Source organism: Heterocephalus glaber, unplaced genomic scaffold, assembly GCF_053883595.1.
Source record: "Heterocephalus glaber isolate CG9 unplaced genomic scaffold, H.glaber_assembly_v1.0 deba00000331, whole genome shotgun sequence".
In the NCBI taxonomy this organism is placed as follows: Eukaryota; Metazoa; Chordata; class Mammalia; order Rodentia; family Bathyergidae; genus Heterocephalus; species Heterocephalus glaber.
The window spans coordinates 14734802-14752825 of record NW_028258142.1 but is presented as its reverse complement, the minus strand read 5'-3'; the positions used below and the strand labels follow the sequence as shown (position 1 = coordinate 14752825).

At 32.6% G+C, this 18024-nt stretch overlaps 1 long non-coding RNA gene across 5 annotated transcripts in view; it reads right to left on the bottom strand.

The window, feature by feature from the left end:
* The window catches only part of LOC101708257 (uncharacterized), an 82614-nt gene that overhangs the window by 46580 nt on the left and 18010 nt on the right, over positions 1-18024 (bottom strand). Inside the window, exon 2 of one of the 5 annotated variants that reach the window (XR_015443167.1) lies at positions 14054-14105. The exons of the other annotated variants lie outside the window; for them this stretch is intronic. This is a non-coding gene — a long non-coding RNA (uncharacterized LOC101708257). The remainder of the gene's footprint in view (positions 1-14053; positions 14106-18024) is intronic. 5 annotated transcript variants of the gene reach the window in all.

The window sequence follows — 18024 nt, the reverse complement described above, 5'->3', positions numbered from 1 at the left end:
TCAGAAAGTTAGTAATTTAGTTTCAGTTTGGTAGCACAGAGTGGCTTACCATGAGTAGCTCCATTTTGTTTTGGTCTATTGTGGTCTAGTGAAGGAAATCAGTCCAAAACTATTGCCTCCTGTAATTCTATTTAAGAACTACATTGACAACTAATCCTATATTCTTTCAATTCTCTACTTTGTCTTTAATTTCTGCTTCATTATATTATTCAATTGTTATTAAGCCTTCTTTTTGAATACTCAAAAATCTCTTTGTAAACTTTCATAGCAATGAGATTGTTGCAAGTAAGTGATAGTCATATTTCAATTATACATATTGACCTGATTTAATATTTAAATTTCCATATATGGCTAAAAACTTCTTACACAAATATATATATACCATCTTTTCTTCTTAAAATGTAATTTCATGAAAGACTTATGGAAAGAAATAATGGTCTTTTCTTTCTTAATGTTTAAGGCAAGGACACAAGTGTCAACAAGAACAATAGGCAATGTAATATTCCAAATAGGTTAATAATATACAGTGGAAGTGACATACATGTTAACAGTTATGAGAATGAGACAATCAAAATAGGACACAGCTACAAAGCATCACAAAAACACAAAGTGAGATGCACCTCGGTATTACGGAAATAGTGACAGCTTCCCATTGGAATTTACTTTTAAGTGCTTTTGAATAATGAGTGGAACTTTTCCAAGAAGGTAGCCACTTTGAAATATGACTACAAATTAAATGTTCTCAATCAAAGCCAAAATTAATGTTTTATAAGATGAGTACTAACCCAGAATCTCAGAAAGATTTTTTTAACTTCTTCATTTTGTTGCAGAAGGTAGCTGTGTTAGTATGAGCCTCCTGAGCAGCACAATAAGTATGTCATTTTTACAAATAATTTTTAAATAAAATGTAAAGTAAAAGGTAAAGTAAAATATTCCCTATATTGAATATGAATAAATTATCAACTAATGCATCCTACATATATATATATATATATATAGAGAGAGAGAGAGAGAGAGAGAGAGAGAGAGAGAGAGAGAGAGACAGTGCGCACTCAGGAGACAAGAAAGATAAATGAGACACCTAATCATGATTCTGAAGCTGTCATAGGAAAGCCAGAGTTGAACATACTGATAGATCTTATGCAAAAAGTCACCTGAACACAGATAAGCAAGATGAGTAGGTCTACGGCTGAGTAGAAACTGTAAGTTCCATGATATCATATGAGAAAGTAAGAAGCTAAAGGTTAGGTGTTGGCAGTTTGGGTACGGAGTTTGAAATTTGAAGCAACTGTCAGAAATAATTTTGCTAAATAGATGATTCTAGAATTAAAGATAAAAGTAAGTGGCATCTTGGACTGTATCTTTTTTAACCTTCATATTAATGATAAGATGTAGCCTTTAAGTAAAGTTGTTTGTAGACATACTTTGTTCATTTGGACAGCAGCTACTTAAATTGTTTGTCCTTAAATAGGAATCTGGATGTTAACATATAAATTTACACACACATTGTTTTATGTGCTATGTGAGAAAATAATCTTCTACATAGACATATATGTACTATATATAAATATATTTCATCAAACAATATATGATTCATTTTAAAGTTGAAAAGCATGCACATATTTGTATATTTAAAGACTAAATTTCCTTTGTCAAATCAATTATATTATCCAAATCTAGATATAACTTCTACCTAATTGAATTACTTTATGTTACAGAATTGTAGCGTATTGTTTTTCAACTTATTTAATATTTGTATTGTAATAAAATAATAGTCATAAGAAATCAGAAGTTATCTATAAATGATTTGGTGTCTATACATAACGGCTGTATATAAATAATTTTAGAGTGCCTGAGATTGAAAGAAAAGAAGGTATAAAACCTACTTTCTCCTTTTTTCACTTGCTCTCTCCCTGTCCCTGTCCCTCCCTCTCTCTCTCACTCTCTCTCTCTCTTCTCTCTGTATCTCTCTCTCTTCCTCTTACTCAGATACGAGATTGATGGCAAGTTCCCAAGGAAAATGGCAGTATCCACACTAGGCAAACTAATGGTTTAAATTTTATTAAAAATAATTTAATTTTTCACATTAAAAATGTCTTAGATTAGAGCTTTGGAGTGAATCATTTTACATATATTAGTATATCATTTTATAGATGGAAATTACTTGAGATTATTTGAAAAAAATTGTCCTACAAGGGTCTCCTTTCTTTTCTGCTAAGGGCTATTAAATCAAAACAAGTCTGTGTTGCTTAAGAATTCAAATGTTTTAGCCACTTAGTCATCCAGTGTGATCAGAATTCCCGTTATGAAGTCAGTTAATCATTAGGGAAACATAATAGTACATTTTCCAAGTTATAAGCATTGAATTAAAAAAAATCTATAATCAATCTTAAATATTTAACACAAAACCATTAGAAATAATCAAAATTTTCCTTAGATAATTTAATCAATTTCACATTTTCCAATTACCAAGCCCTTCAACACAGCAACTCAGCAAATCAGCAACTCCACATACAAAACATGGGACAGCAGTAACTATTCTGTTCATGCTTCCTTTATCCAATGAAATAGTAAAATGGTAACATGAAGTGGATTGTGATAACATGGGTATATATTGAAAATGAGTGCAAAGAGCTATAGATAAAATGTTAATAAAAATAATGAAATGCAAAAATTTCTTCAAGTAACACATTTGTATAAGTCAGCTGTCTCTACAAGGAGTTCTAACCCACTGAGCTTATACTTTCTCACTGCCAATCTTCTTAAAATCGCCATATTTCTCCTATTCAAGTATTCTGTGACTTCTAAAAGTAATCATTTTCTTATAAACACTTTCTTCTCTCTCTCTCTTTCACACACACACACACACACACACACACACACACACACATTTACCTTTAAAGAAATTCACCTCCACCTCTTAATGTCTGTACCAGAAGAGTTGAATGTGGAATGCAAATCCTTTTGACTTCTCTCAACACAATTTAATCGCTAAACAACACAGATGAATAATCTAATTTTCTTTGGTCTAAATGCACTCCTATTTTCAGAGAAATATATTCAATTTATCTGTTTACATGTCCATCACAACTTCCTCTTTTCATATTCATAGGTAATATTCTTGGTTTGCTTCACTAAGTAATGTAAAAGCAAACAAAGACAATGGTGCATCTTGCCAAAATTAAATTTTCTACAATGACTGGACCTCAGTTTTTCCCCTTAGAATTTGTTAGAACATTTGCATCAGCATCTGAATGTTTTATATCTTGATATTATCTAAAAACTCTCACTGTATACCACACATTCATTACTTAACGCTAGTTTTCTGGTCCCTCTTCATGTGAGTGGGTTCTGATTTCAGAGGGAGTACACAGTCAATCTCATTCTCTTCTGAACAAAAACCACCGTTCTCCTTGCCCAAACCAATCACAGGCTGAATTCACTCTTTTCAAGATTATCATTGACATCCATGTTACCCTATTCAATAGGCAAGTTTGTGTCTTTATGGTATTTGATTTATTAATAATCTTTGATGGAAGTAAAACACTCATTTTTCAAACATGTGCATGCTTATTTTTTTTTCTCACTTGAATCCCCCTTTCCTTTTTCCCTGGCCAATCTTTCAGTCTCCTTTGCTAAATTCTTTTCTATAGAAAATTTATTTCTAAATTTAAATATTGGTACCCAATAGTGTTTATATTAGATTATACAGTATATCTCAAGTGTAAGTACTTTATAATAATGTAAATCGATTAAGTAAAAAGGCAGCCAGTCTTCTAAACTTAGAAAACATGAAATAGATGAAAAACAATATAGTACTTCTTAATAGGGTGTCAAAAAACTTTTAATGTAGTACGGTTTGAACATCCCCAATTTGAAAATCAGAAATCTGAAATCCTGTAAAATACAAAATTTTTGAGCGCTGACATCATATTAGAAATAGAAAATCCCACATGACCTCATGTGATGGTTTGCAGTCAAAACAAAGGTACACTAAAAGTATTATGCAAGATTACCTTCAGAGTATGAGTATAAAGCAAATATGAAATTTCAAAGAATTTCATGTTAACAGTGGGATCCATAGGCAAGTGTCTCAATATGTTTAGGTAAATATTCCAAAACCTAAAAATATCTAAAGTATTTTTACTCTCAAGTATTTTAAATAAGATATATTGAACATATATAAAGATACACATTTTTAATTATATAAAGAAAAAATGGGAGAAAATCTCTTAGTATGTGGGAATAAGTTCTTTTGAAATTTCATAGATTATAAGAAAAGAATATGTTATCACTGGTAAGATATTGTAAAGAAAAATACAAATACAATATGAAATAGATTCACAAATCTGTGTGTGTGAATATTTCTGTATGCAATAAATGGATCTGTAAAATTAAATCAGTAAGATAAAAGGAGAAGTAGGTCTCATAATTTACATGTTTTATCATCAACAGGGAATTACATTTACCTTTAAAAATTACTTCATATCATAACATCTTTTTAAAATTTTACTAGATTTCATAGAAAATTAATAAAAGACTGATTTATTTTAAATACTTTTTATAGTTCTGAAAAGTCTTTGTTTTAATAGAAATTTAACATCATTACTGAAAAGAAATTTTCATAAGAACACAAGAATGAAGTCCTCAAATATGGATTCTGATTAATGTCTAATAAGATTAAGCACTTCTCTACTTTGGAATGTAGAATGGCTCCATATTGCTTGTCTCTTAATTCTGATCTGTGTTTTTATATTTCTAAGACACTCGTCAATTTATTTTTGCTCTCCTATGACTCACCCTGTCCTGTGTGCTCCTGCACTCAGACAAATCACCTTTCAGCCTCATTTAAAACATTTAAGGGTAAGTTTTACAAGGAAATAAGAGAAACAAAAGATCATAGGAAGAAATGCATATGAGCTCAGGAACAGAATGAAATGAAGATAGAAATTTAAGCCATCACTAGGTGGAGAATGGTGAAATAAAGGAAGACTTGTCAAGAAAAAAGAAAAATACAGTATATGTGTGTGCCCTCTGACTGTAATTCCTGAAATCCTTAATACTTTAAAATTACTAAATTCTTTTTTACTTAGCAAACATTCAGATATACCAATGATCCTGACACCTAAAGAGGAAATACGTCTGGCCCATCTTTTGATCTGGGACTGGGAAGGAAAGTCACAAAGCCTGCAGAGACTTCATTGAAGGCAAAAGATCTGTTCCTCCACAAAATGTTTAAAGTGAGAAGGGGAATATACTTGCAATTTTATTGAGTTCCATAAGTCATACTTGTCCTATGTTAGCAGTTGCATAGCTTGCTTTGATGACTGCTTCAGTCTGCATAGTACCTGAAATATTAGCAACCATAAAGAGTTCTTTCTAAATTTAAGCCTGAGAAACATTGTTGTCTTTAAAAACTTTAAAAATTTCAGGCATGTTTATTCTGTCTAAAATTGATGCTCCAGTAGGCTTAGATGATGGATATGCCATAGACATTGGGATAATAAGAGGGCTACTCAGAAAGCAAAGAATAAGTTGAAACAAATTAAAAGCCATATTATGATTGTACTTAATATTGTAATCATGCACAGTTCTAGAAGAGCTGGGACTCTAACAAACTGGAAAGGTGCTGAGTAGGGAAGTCTGACTAGAAAGGGTTCAGAGGGCCCCCTTGGACTCTGTGACAATCTTTCACAGTATATCTATTGCTAAATTGCAAAAGGCAATAGAAGTATGCATGTATTACATCACTGCTACACACTTAAAGTAGCAGAGCTAATGAAAAAAATTTTAGTTAGTTTCCACATTAAAGATTAATTTTATAGTGACTTTCCTTTATCCAATAATTATTTTTTCTTGGGCCCAGCTTATTTGACTAAACTATTGCTGAGGGAGGCATCTCTTCCATGCCATTTCAGTCAAAGACTTCACTTTAAAATACAATGACGATATCTTCATTGAAAAGCCTCCTTTTCTTCCAAAAAAAAGAAAAACATCTGAGGTATACAAAGTCTCATGGAACACATTACATACTTAACAAAATTTCTCTTATATTTCCAGAATGAGTGACATTAACAATGACAATAAAAATGTGGGAGAATGGAGCAAAATTTCAGAGGACAGAGAACAGGGTATACAAAGATCTCTTGTAGATAAAGTTATGCCTGTATTGTTGATAATCAATTTTAGAATGTAGTGTACTGAATTTAGCAAGCTGGAGAGAAGACAAACTGGAGAACAAGACTGAGATTGCTGGAATAATTGAACATTCGTGGTGGCATGTCCCAATCAGAACTGGAATGGAAATGTCTGGATGTGCCCAACACAGGACGCCGACTCAAGGACTAGCTCACGCAGGAAGCTCGCTGTCTGCCCCTTTGAACATTAGAGAATTTGAAGGTTTTATGTAGACCTTTTCTCTCTGAAGTAGAGAATAATCACAGATTTTGGAAATACTGTTCAGAAATAGTAGCCACATCAAAACTTTATAACACTGACTCTTTTTAAATTCCTTTCAAAAATAGCTTAGTGGTTTGAGGGGGTCTGATTTGTGACAAGCAGAGCGGGGCTTGGTGTTAAAACCTAGTCCTCAATATAACACAGCCTTTACAAATAAGAGAAATTCAGATCAGTTCATTATTTCAACAGTTTTGGTGAAGGATATAATTACCACATACACAGGGTTCTTTGAAAACCTTAAAAGAGAGAAAAACTAGACCTAACCAATAAGGTAGCATTAAGAACCACCTCCAGCGTAATATTTTCTACAGAAATGGGTTTAGCTGCAAACCATTTTTTAATTAGTATAATAAAATTATGCATTTTTTTATTCATAAGGTAAATGGGAGGAACTGCAGTCCTACCTACGATAGAATGATGCCAGTTGGTACATCTGAAGGTTTGTAATACCCATTCCTGTGTCTCTTTTTTAGACCTCTGTGACAGAACAAGAACTATTCTTTCCAGATGGGTCAATCAGGACTGGGCAGATGCTTCTAGACAGTTTACTTGACTAAAGGTGCCAGAAAGAGATGGGCTATTCTAGTTTAGTTTAATTAACTTATCTCACCTGAGAATTTTATTTATATACTCATTTTAGGAAGGTGGTTCATAGGCCAAGAAACATAGACAGCTGTGTGACTCTAAGTATTTCCAAGTATGGGGATGGAAATACTGTTTGAACAAGCAGAACACATCCTGAGCAACATCGGCTGCAGCTTTTGAACTCAGAGGTTAAGTATGCTATGATAACTTATGGGAGAACTTGGGCAGAAGTATTAAATGCTTCTGAGAAACACAAGACAAGAGTGTGATGGGGAAAGGTGGAGTAACTTGGTATAGAAACTCTTCTGGAGCATATTCCATACTATTCCAATATTTTTTTTTATTTCTCTCATTTACCTCTACTCTTGCCTCTTCAAATACATAGTACATTTGAATCCCTGGATAGCAAGACCATCCTCCAACTTGTCATTTTTTCATAGTCAAAGTAAGCAGTGGAAGGATCTGATAAGACAAAAAAAAATGGAAAGACTTCCATGGTTTGATCACTGTAAAATTTTAGACATATTTTGGCTAATGCAGTAAAATGGAGCTGTCCTATATGTAGCACTGAGGGGATTGATGCACATGTAGCTAAGAGGTTGTCCACTGTTGATCAAAATCTTGTGCAAGGCACATAAAACACACCTTAAATCCTGAAGCATATACTTATAATGATAAGGAAAAGCATGAGAACAAAAGTTTAAAATTTTCAATTCAATCTGAAATATAGCATTCAAATCAATGAAACACACTAGTCTGACTGCTTTGACTTTACAAGCCCTGCCTTACTACCTTGTGACCTCAAGCCACCTAACTATAGCCCCATTGACTTCATCTGACAGGTGAAGCTGACTATATCACTTGCAAAAATCTTCATACAATTGGGTTTTAATATTTATTGATGGTTATAATTTTTCAATAAATCATTAATGTTCAAATATCTCTCATATATTAAAGATAAAGAGATTGTTCCGTATGTGTAGCCATCAAAGAAAATGTTCACAGTGAAATGTGGAGAATGTTATGAAGAAATGAAAACTCAACCTAGCTTTGAATAAGTTACAGTATATTTTAGAGATCCCTGAGATACTGTGATCACATCACCCAGTTTCTCAGTTCAGTTAAGTCCAGCTCAAAAAGAATGCCAAACATACTCAGAATTCAATCTTAGCTGTAGAAGAGGGTCATGCATTCCACTGTACAAATTTTCGGGCTCTGTAAAATGGCACTAATGTAATAGTATCTGGGATTCTACCTATTGGAAAGAAACCAAGAGAAATAATCTTTTTTCATCCCTACTTAATATAAGAGCAAGAATTGTGTTCAGGAACAAGTACAACTTAGCATAACGTGGACTGACCAATGGGTCAATATGTGACAGTGTATTTTTGCCATTGGGAATCTTAAGATGCACCACTGGCTAAATTTCTAATGAAACACCTGTTCTTATCATATTTAACTTTATTTTACTGAATCGGGTGGGGGTTTAAACTTATTTTCTTGAAATATTTGAATATTATTTCATAGAGAACAGCTAATAAAGCTGGCGTTGACATTTTTTAAAATGTACCGATATTTAAAAGAACAATTTTATGATATATATTATATCAAAAATATGTCCAAACTAGACTTCCTGTAAACATTGCTTTACTGAAGAAGTCAAAATACATATAGCTAATGCACACCAAATATGTAATCATGTGTCCACTTTCAAAAAATACTTAGAAATTGGTATTCATTTTAATATTTCTACTCCAATAATAAAATTTTTGAAGAGATCCTTTTCTCCACCCCAGAACAATATATAATTTTTGTGTAAAATTTTAAGTTAAAAAGATATTTGGACCCAAGATTAGGGTTTTTTTCATAATCAGTCATTTCTTTTGTTTATTTCTAGACCATCTCTCTAGACTATTTAAGATTTCAAATCATTTCAGATTTAAAACATTCTTTCTGGACAATGTAACTTAGTGTTGACCTTTTTTTCCTTTTAGTAATATCTAAATAAAGGAGACAGAGATATTACTGCTTATCTCATAGTTTATAATTTCAGAGATCCCTCAACATTTTTTGTGAGGATTTTCTTTCTTTCTCTAATTAAAGAAAATTTTCTTGGTATATATTTGTAGTACATCATGATTACATTCATCATGGGGAGGTAGTACACATACATGATATTTACAAAATTTCCTTTTTTTCTTTTTTGTGGTACCAGAGATCGAACTCAGACCCTTGAGCTTGCAGTGCAGGCAGCCGAACCACCGAGCTAAATCCCCTGCCCTTTATGAAATTTCTTAATTTCTTTTTTAACCCTCTCCCTTGCTTCCCTCCCTCTCCCTGGACCTCTTGGAACATATATGTAACATATATATATGTTATATATATATTATATATGTTATGTATATAATATATATAAATATATTATATATAATATATGTTTTATATATAATATATATATATAAATATATTATTTGATGATCCCTCCCCTTGAAGGGACTTGGTGCATGCTCACGGCTCTTCACAAACCCCTCTCCCTTTTTAAAAATTAGTGTCCCCAAAATACTGTCTTTCTGTTTCCTTCTCATATACCACAGATCCAGCTCACTATTTTCTACTGTCCATTCCTCACTTTGCACTTTATTTATGTATTGAGATTCTCATATAAGGGAGACCATGTGATATCTAAGTTCGGGCATCTGATTTACTTCACTTAGCATTATGTTCTTGAGTTGCATACATTTACCTATAAATGACTCAATTTTATCTTCTTTTTGGCAGAGTAGTACTTCATTGTGTATAAACACAACATTTTCTTTATCCATCCGTTAATGGACATTTAGGCTGTTTCTGAGATTTAGCTATTATGAATTGTGCCACTGTAAACATGGATATGCATATATCAATGTGCTATGATGTCTACAACTCTTTTGGGAAGATTTCCATAACATGTATACATCCTTAAAATCAACATCAGTTCAATCCAAAGAATTATTTGAAAATTGAAAAACTTTATAAAATTTTGCACTAGATAGAATCTTAGGGATTATTGGCTCAATTTCAACTTGTACATGAACATTTTGAGATTGTTAGAGGTTCTGCCATTTGCAAAATATTTAGTTGACCCAAGAATTAGAGAAACAGGCCTATGAATTCTCCATTTATTTTTCAGCCCATTAGTAAATAAATACAAATAACCACCAAAATTATTCTAGTTCCTCATTTTCTCTATGTGATTTGCATTTTACCATAATGCCACAATTTTGCATTGTCTAACTTTAGACTTTAGTTGCCTAAGTTTAACTCTATTTATGACAAGACCTTGAGCACTGACTTAGAAAATAGCCAAGTCAACTAAGGATAGACAAAAAGCAGAGCCTGTAATTTAGGAGTTGTATCTTCATATAGCTCAAAAAATTCATTAGCAATCTCTCTGCTCAGCACCATACACAACTTGGGTTTTTTATTCTTTGATTTTCTTCATTTTTGAATCATCAGTTTGGCTACATCATTTGCCTTAAACTGAAATAAAATAATTAACTTACTCATTTGTTAACTTAGTCCCATCTATATATTTATATTTTGCACTGATAGAAAAGAATAGCCATAAAACATGTCTATTAGCAATGTAATGATGATTTCATGCATGTCCTCCGAATCTTTGTGTTCATTGAATATTTTGTTTTTCATCTTGTGATAAACACTTCCCTTATGTTGAAATGTTACTTGGAAAATGATTCATATCCCAAGGGTATGACTGTGAGTATAAAGGCAAATTTGTTTCAAAATACCACTTTTGTGAGCTAAACCCAGTGTGGCTCCAAATCAGCAACTTGTGAACATTAGGACCATTCAAGTCCAGTTCAAAAAGGTCAGGCTCTTAAAAGACCTCACTGTGTTCCACTTTTATGTATTACATGGTTAGTAATATTACTTTTTCAAATTCATGTGCTGTATTCATATTGTCCAAACTTCAATATCATTGTACTAAATTCTAATAACAAAACAAAAAATATAACTTTTCTGCTATTGAGACAGTAATTACTAACTTGTATTAAGTTAAATAAGAATTAATATTCCTTATACAGTCAAAAATCATACAGACCAGCTTAACCAGTTTCTTACATTAAAAGTGTGAAATCTGGACCACTAACCACCTGTTGAGTAAGATGCCGATTTGCCAGGAAAGTTACTATACATTTGTCATAAAGAGTGGCAGGAATCAACTGCACCTTGTTATGAAATATAAAACAAATCGAGATGTTTATTAATCATGTTTTTAAAATATAAATCTCACCATTTGCCACGTATGAAGATTAATAATTCAGTAAATTATTTGATAATCTTTAGCCAGTGAGATAAGAACATAATATCCATGAATTTGAATCTCAAATTTAGTACAAATTATAGATTTTTTGAACTTGAGAAAAGAAACCAAGAAGTATAAATAACTTTTTAAAACCTGGTGGTTAATATTAGGAAATATAATATTTAGTACAAAGAGGTAATATAGCAGAAAGAGTATATTCATTGCACTAGTTTCTTTCTCCTACAGTTGGTATAACTAAGGACTGATGTTGGGCTGTTGGTTAGGAATTAGGTGCTTCCACAGAGAACCAGTAGGGTCCTCTGAAATGAACAGGGTGCCCAGGAGTACATGCTGTGCCATGCACCATCCTGTTTGAATCAAACACATTAAATCAATATGGTAAAGAGTGCAATGACATTATAGTCAGACAAATATAAAAGTCTGACTCACACTTTATCCTTTCACATGTTCTGTGGATGATGTTTAGAAAAGTCTTTTACCCTGACATTTATAATTAAAATAAGGATATTAGTTATTACATTAATTTTTGTTTTAAGCATAGAAAATAATATTCACTACCAAAGTAACAAAATATCTTCTCTCCCCTTTTTGTGGAAAAGATTGTAAAGTCTGCCATTGGGCCAAATTATTGACTTAAATTCCTCTTTATTACAGATAAATTTATTTTTAATTTATTTATCACAGATTTGAATTTATTTTCTGCATCTATATGACAATTATTTATTTCCAAAGTGACCTAAACAACATATGAGGAATTAGAAATTCAGTTATATTCATCTCTTACAAACGTATTTTAATTTGATTTTGAAGAAAAACATTCTTTTAACAAGTTAAAACATGTAACAATACAAATCTTCAAAAAAAAAACTACTGCTAGATACAGCTATGTATGAATGACACTTAAAATCACACCACTCTGAACATATATTAAAGATTATGGAAAATTTAAATCTTTATAGAAGTTCTATTTGTATGTAGGTTGCCTACATTTTTTCAAAGCCACACTTTTCTTGCATGTATACAATCTGAGATGAAATGAATATTTTGGAGGTATAAGAATACTAAAGTCTCAGCCTTTGAAATTTTGAAATATCTATATTTCTCAGTTTTATGTAGATACAGATGTCTAGTAATTTTTATGAAACCTAAGGAAAAAATACAATAAAATAGTCACTTCTTTTATTTTCTATAAATGTCATTACTCATGAATGTAAAAATAAGCTGGATTTGATTGTTATGCAATTTAACATGTCAAATATCATTGACATCAAAAATTACGGTTTAAATCATATTGGAAGATATCTAACCAACTTTGCTTTATGTGGAACTCTCAGAGAAGAGATAAAACTATTTACTTTTTTGGCAAGAGAGTATGTTATTAAAAATGATTTGATGCTTCTTTAACATAGTATATATTGGATTTAAAATGTCACATCCGTTTCTTTCCTGCTTCACAATTGAATACATTGTAAAATTTTATCCAGCATAGAATACCTTATATTTTTGTTATTTAAGTTTTGTTTGATCATATGGTTATAAAGTAAAAGTCTTATAGCAGACAGATACAAATGTCTTCAGACAGAAAGTTTATAAAGCAGATTTTAAATATAGAGAGTACTAGAGAGGAAATTAAGTTTGCTCCAAAATTCATGTGTTGTAGCCTGATTCCTAGTGTGCTTCCATTTGGGCATCAGTCATTGAGAGGACATTAAGTGTAGAAATGATCATGACAATGCAGCCATCATGATGGCTTATCAAAAGAAGAAATGATGTCAGATATCTCTTTCCTCCATGGGAGGAAACAGCAAGAGGATGACCACCTACAAGCCAAGAAGAAAGCCTTGTCCAGGAACTGATTCTGCTGGCACTTGGGCCTCAGATTTTCCGGCTCCAGGATAAGAAGTATAGAATTCTGTTTTTTAACCAATCAGCCTGTGGTATTTAGCATATCTACCACAATGGTGATCTTTCATTCATATGTAAGTATTATAGTTACATTCGATCCAGACTGAATTTATTAAATCCAAACACTTACTTATTTGGATTACTAGTGCTATTTTATAACTAGCATAGAAGCTAGAATTTTTTTTGAAAATAGGTTCCCATTCTTTAATTACTGTCTTGATGAAAAAGATTTCATTAAACACCCAATGTTTTTAGGTATTATGATGGATTTTAGAATATCATGATAAATTAGGCATAGTTCCTCAAATCACAATGGAGTATACTAATAAACTTTCCAGTAGTGTGTTGCTGCTGTTGTTGCTTTCCAGTGCTGCAAACTGGAATCTGAGTGGGGAACCATAGTTGGCATACAAGACTTATTGAAGAAGAATATCTGGTGAACTGGTAGGCAGATTACCTTATTTTCCTCTTCCAATGCATTAATTCCTAACAGATATTTATCCTAACGAAAAGAAAGAAAAAAGAAAAGGAGATATACATAATCCCCAAAGTTTTCTTTGTCAGCAGCATTGGGATGTTCTCTTTGGGCTGATTTTATGTGCTTAGAATGTATTTATTACAGAAGATACACATCTGCCCATGTGGTATGTTCCTTTCTTCTGTCCTCTGCAGTGGGGACAGTCTTTTTTGGAGTAAGTCATCAAAATTAACTTCTCATCAATTAGATGATCTTTGCTAGTATCACTTGCAGATTACTTCTTTGCCCTCTTGACATACCAGCTGCATAATATTGAAAGCACAGCAGCCATTCTCAGTTGATTTCTGCTACCTGAAATAAAATCATATAGTATTAATTTTACTAGTCACTGTTTTGTAGCAATTGTGTTTAGGGGTGAGTTTTCTTCACATTTTCAGAATAAGTTCTTTAGAGTTCTCTTTGAATAACAAGTATTGAGATCCATAGACTGTAACACTCTCATTAATAAAGAAAATTGACTTGAGTGACCTGGGTCAAAGATTGGTTCCATATATCACCTCCTTCTGGTCAAGCTCTAAAAGCTTTTATCTTTCTTGTTTGCAAGCAGAAGTTTAGTCATGAGGCCCATCTGAGAATGTGCTCAGAAACAAAGAAGGTGTATGTACAGCTAAGAAAAGCAGATGGTGTGGCTCAGGTTCTGCGGAGTTACTGATTATTCCAGCTGTTAACAAAGATCTTCCAAGTCAAAGTCTGGATTTCATTTTGCTTTGGAAAACAACAAGAAACTATCATCTCATTGTGTTGATAAGGGTCAACTATTACCATTGTAAATATTTCTATTGCTCTTACATGTTACCTTGTCCTTAAAACAGGCACTAATTTTGAGGTGCTAAAGGGAACAAATCACCAAAACAATTGTTGTAATGAAAGATTTAGGAATGGGAATGCTCCAGTTCCTACATTTGATTGCACAAATTAATATTCATCATTGATACAGGGAAGGTAGTTACAGTATAGGTTTTCTATAAAAAATAAGTCCAGATGCCTGGGAGAGCCAATTTGAAATCTTTAGGATACTACTGTCTATATAGAATTTAGGGGAAGTAAATGGACTGTGATTAGAGAACTGAACAGAAGTAGTGATTGTGCTTTTATATCCAAAAAGGGATGGAATCACAGATTAGCCAAGTAATAATATATTATGAGAAAGTAAGTAAACATCTCACAAGAGAATCTTTCATTATAACAATCAATAATAGGGGAGGAGGAAAGTTCAGAGGAGGGAATGATGCTGAACCCAACCATGAGAAATGAGCATTTCAAGGAGGAAGAGATCCACAAATTCACGTGTTGCCCAAAACAATATCAACTAATAAGTGAAGAGTGGCCATATGATATAAAAATAAAAATACAATTATGCAACTATGATAAACAGGTAAAGAGTTAAGACATAAAAGATTAGACATAAAGGCTATTTAGACAGTTTCTGATTTCATGACTATCACCAAGTTATGTATCCTATTCAAACCTTCTTCCCTGGAACATAGATAGGGCCTATTTTTATTATCTCTATTTTACAAATGAGAAAACTGGAGTCCAGAGAGATAACACAACTTATTCAAATTAATATATTTTAAAAATATTTTTTATTTAAGGAAGAATTTGAATAACTAAGTCACTATTTTTCTTCAGGATTTTGCTTTTTTTGCTGGAAAGGATTTCAAATCTTAATTGTACAATTGTTTTTCCTGAGAATGCTTGACATGTATGAGAAATCTGATATGGAATAGGCCCACTTTATTTCCCACCATGTAATAGGAATTATTCTGACTTTCCCAAATAGTACAAAATCATAAAACAGGTTTCTAGTCTGTGTTTCCAACCATTTTTAACAATTTATGCACAATCAAAAAAAAAAAAAAAAAAAAAAAAAAAGGAAGAAAGAAAGAAAAAGAAAAAGAAATAAGGGAACTTGCCACATCCAAAAATAGATTTCTTGCCTTTTGGGTTGATTTGCCTGTCAAAATGATGAACCAATTGTGCAAGGAGAATCAGGATTTAGGGTGGTATCTCTTTTACCTGTCACAAAAGTCAGGCTTGCCAACGTATAAACTGATAAAAATGCCTAAAGTCTTTCCTTATCAGCCAACTATAGTCCTGATTTTTAAAGAAGGAAAACTAGGTACAGAGCAAGGTCCTCAAAAAGAAATGATTATCATCCTGAAAATAATGGAACCAGCAACTTTCTGAATCTATGTATATATTTTATAACAAACTCATGTAATTAAAACAAAACAAAACAGCATCACTGGTAATTATTAGCTATTGATTTTTTGATGTACTCTTCCATTCTGAATAACAAAGTACTCCCTTAAAATTTCCAGTTGCCCTTAAGGTCATACACCTCTGGAATGCACAAAAATTGTATCAATTTATTTTCTAAAATAGCTCAATGCAGCTCAAGTAGTTTCAGATTGCTGGAGGCATTCTTAAATTTCCTGACAAGTGTTACAGAATTTAGCTGTAATTACATTTCTCATTGAAGAAAAAGTTAATAATTGCAAAAACTAGAAACTAGCAAATCATATTTGCACATTTTAAAATGGAGAACAAAGTGTACAATATTCTCCAGATCATAGTTATCTTTAAACAAAATTGTTAAGTACTGCTGACTGGAGAAAAATAACAAAATGAGCTCTGTCAGGTATTTCTGTGTCTAGAAGGTGTAACCCTCTTCAGGACAGCACCTGGGTAAAGAATTGCTGCAGTTATTCTATTTGGGTGAGATTTATCATACTCCTGTGCAAATTTCTAAAAAATGGCTATGTATATTCATTAAAAATCAAACAAAGATGCCTTTACTGAACCTGAATCATTTGATTAAACTACAACTCATGTCTGCAAATGAGAGATCCTATTGTTACAAAATATTGTGCAAAATAATTGTTCTATTTTCTATATTCATTGATGGTTACAAAATTTATTATGGTGCATTGATGACTTGTGAACACAACAGTGAATAGCAATGATGGTGTTTAGTGTTTAAGAACCTCATATCGGGCTGGGGATTTAGTTCAGTGGTTTTGCCGCCTACTGCGCAAGCGCAAGGACCCAAGTTCAATCCTGGGTGCCAAAACAAAACACACACACACAAAAAACACACACTCCAAAGAACCTCATATCTCTCCCAAGAGACAAATATCTCTCATTATTCCCCAAACAAAACCTTTCACATTCAGCGTGAACAGCTAATAACAAAAAAAGACCCAACAGTTTTAGTATTGTAGAGCCCCTATTCTTCAATTTCTTTTCATTATTTTAAAATATAATCTGCTATCTCAAATTTCTTCTCATTTTTTTGAGTCTGTTTTAACACTTCTGAATAATTAGTTTACTTTTTCCAAATAACAAGCCCTCAAATTTGAATCTACCACAGCTTTCAGTGTGGTAATTCTAATTTCCTCAACTACTGCCTAATAACCCTAAATTAAATATCTAAACTCTCTCCAAACCTTGAATTTCCCCTTTTGGATGTTTTACAGCTTGTGAAATATAGGGACAATCATAGATATTCAAATATATTTACATAAATATGCTTATTTTAAAACTAATACAATAGAGCTCAGCTCCTAAAGGCAAGGACATCCGATGGAAGGTGTTCTCCTCTCAGTTAATGGCAAGTCTATTTCAATTGCTACTGGCTTTTTCTCTGTCCCTTTGGCCTCATCCCCACTCCCAAGTTCAGCTCAGAAAGTTGTATTTATTTTACCCTCAAATATATTTGTGAGACCAAAGCGACTCCATTTTGCTAAAATCCACCATTCCCCTAGTCTCTCACAAATTAATGGTTAAAATGTGCTTACTTTGGGACAAAAGATACAATCTGTAATGAAGCAAAATTCCTGAGGTAATTACTCAGCCATCTGTTTGCCCAGGAAATGAACGTTCCGGGCCCTCTATCTATAGAACAATCTGTAGATGTGCTGATTGTAAGCACGTAATGGTCGTGACTATTAGTCAGTGTGTCTGCTGACCATCAGTACGTGACAGTCGGCCACTAACCTTTGTCCCTCTTTTCCCTTGTAAAACCTACATGTAGCCACCCCTCAACCCCTGATGCACCAAGCCAATCAGAAATGTACACTTCATGCTTGCTAATTTTCAACCAATCATGTAACTGCTAAGTGGAAAATCTCCAAACCTTGCTGTAACCTCTATAAAAATCCCGCTAATTTGAAATTCGGGGCTCTCAATCTCGACCCACTGCGTC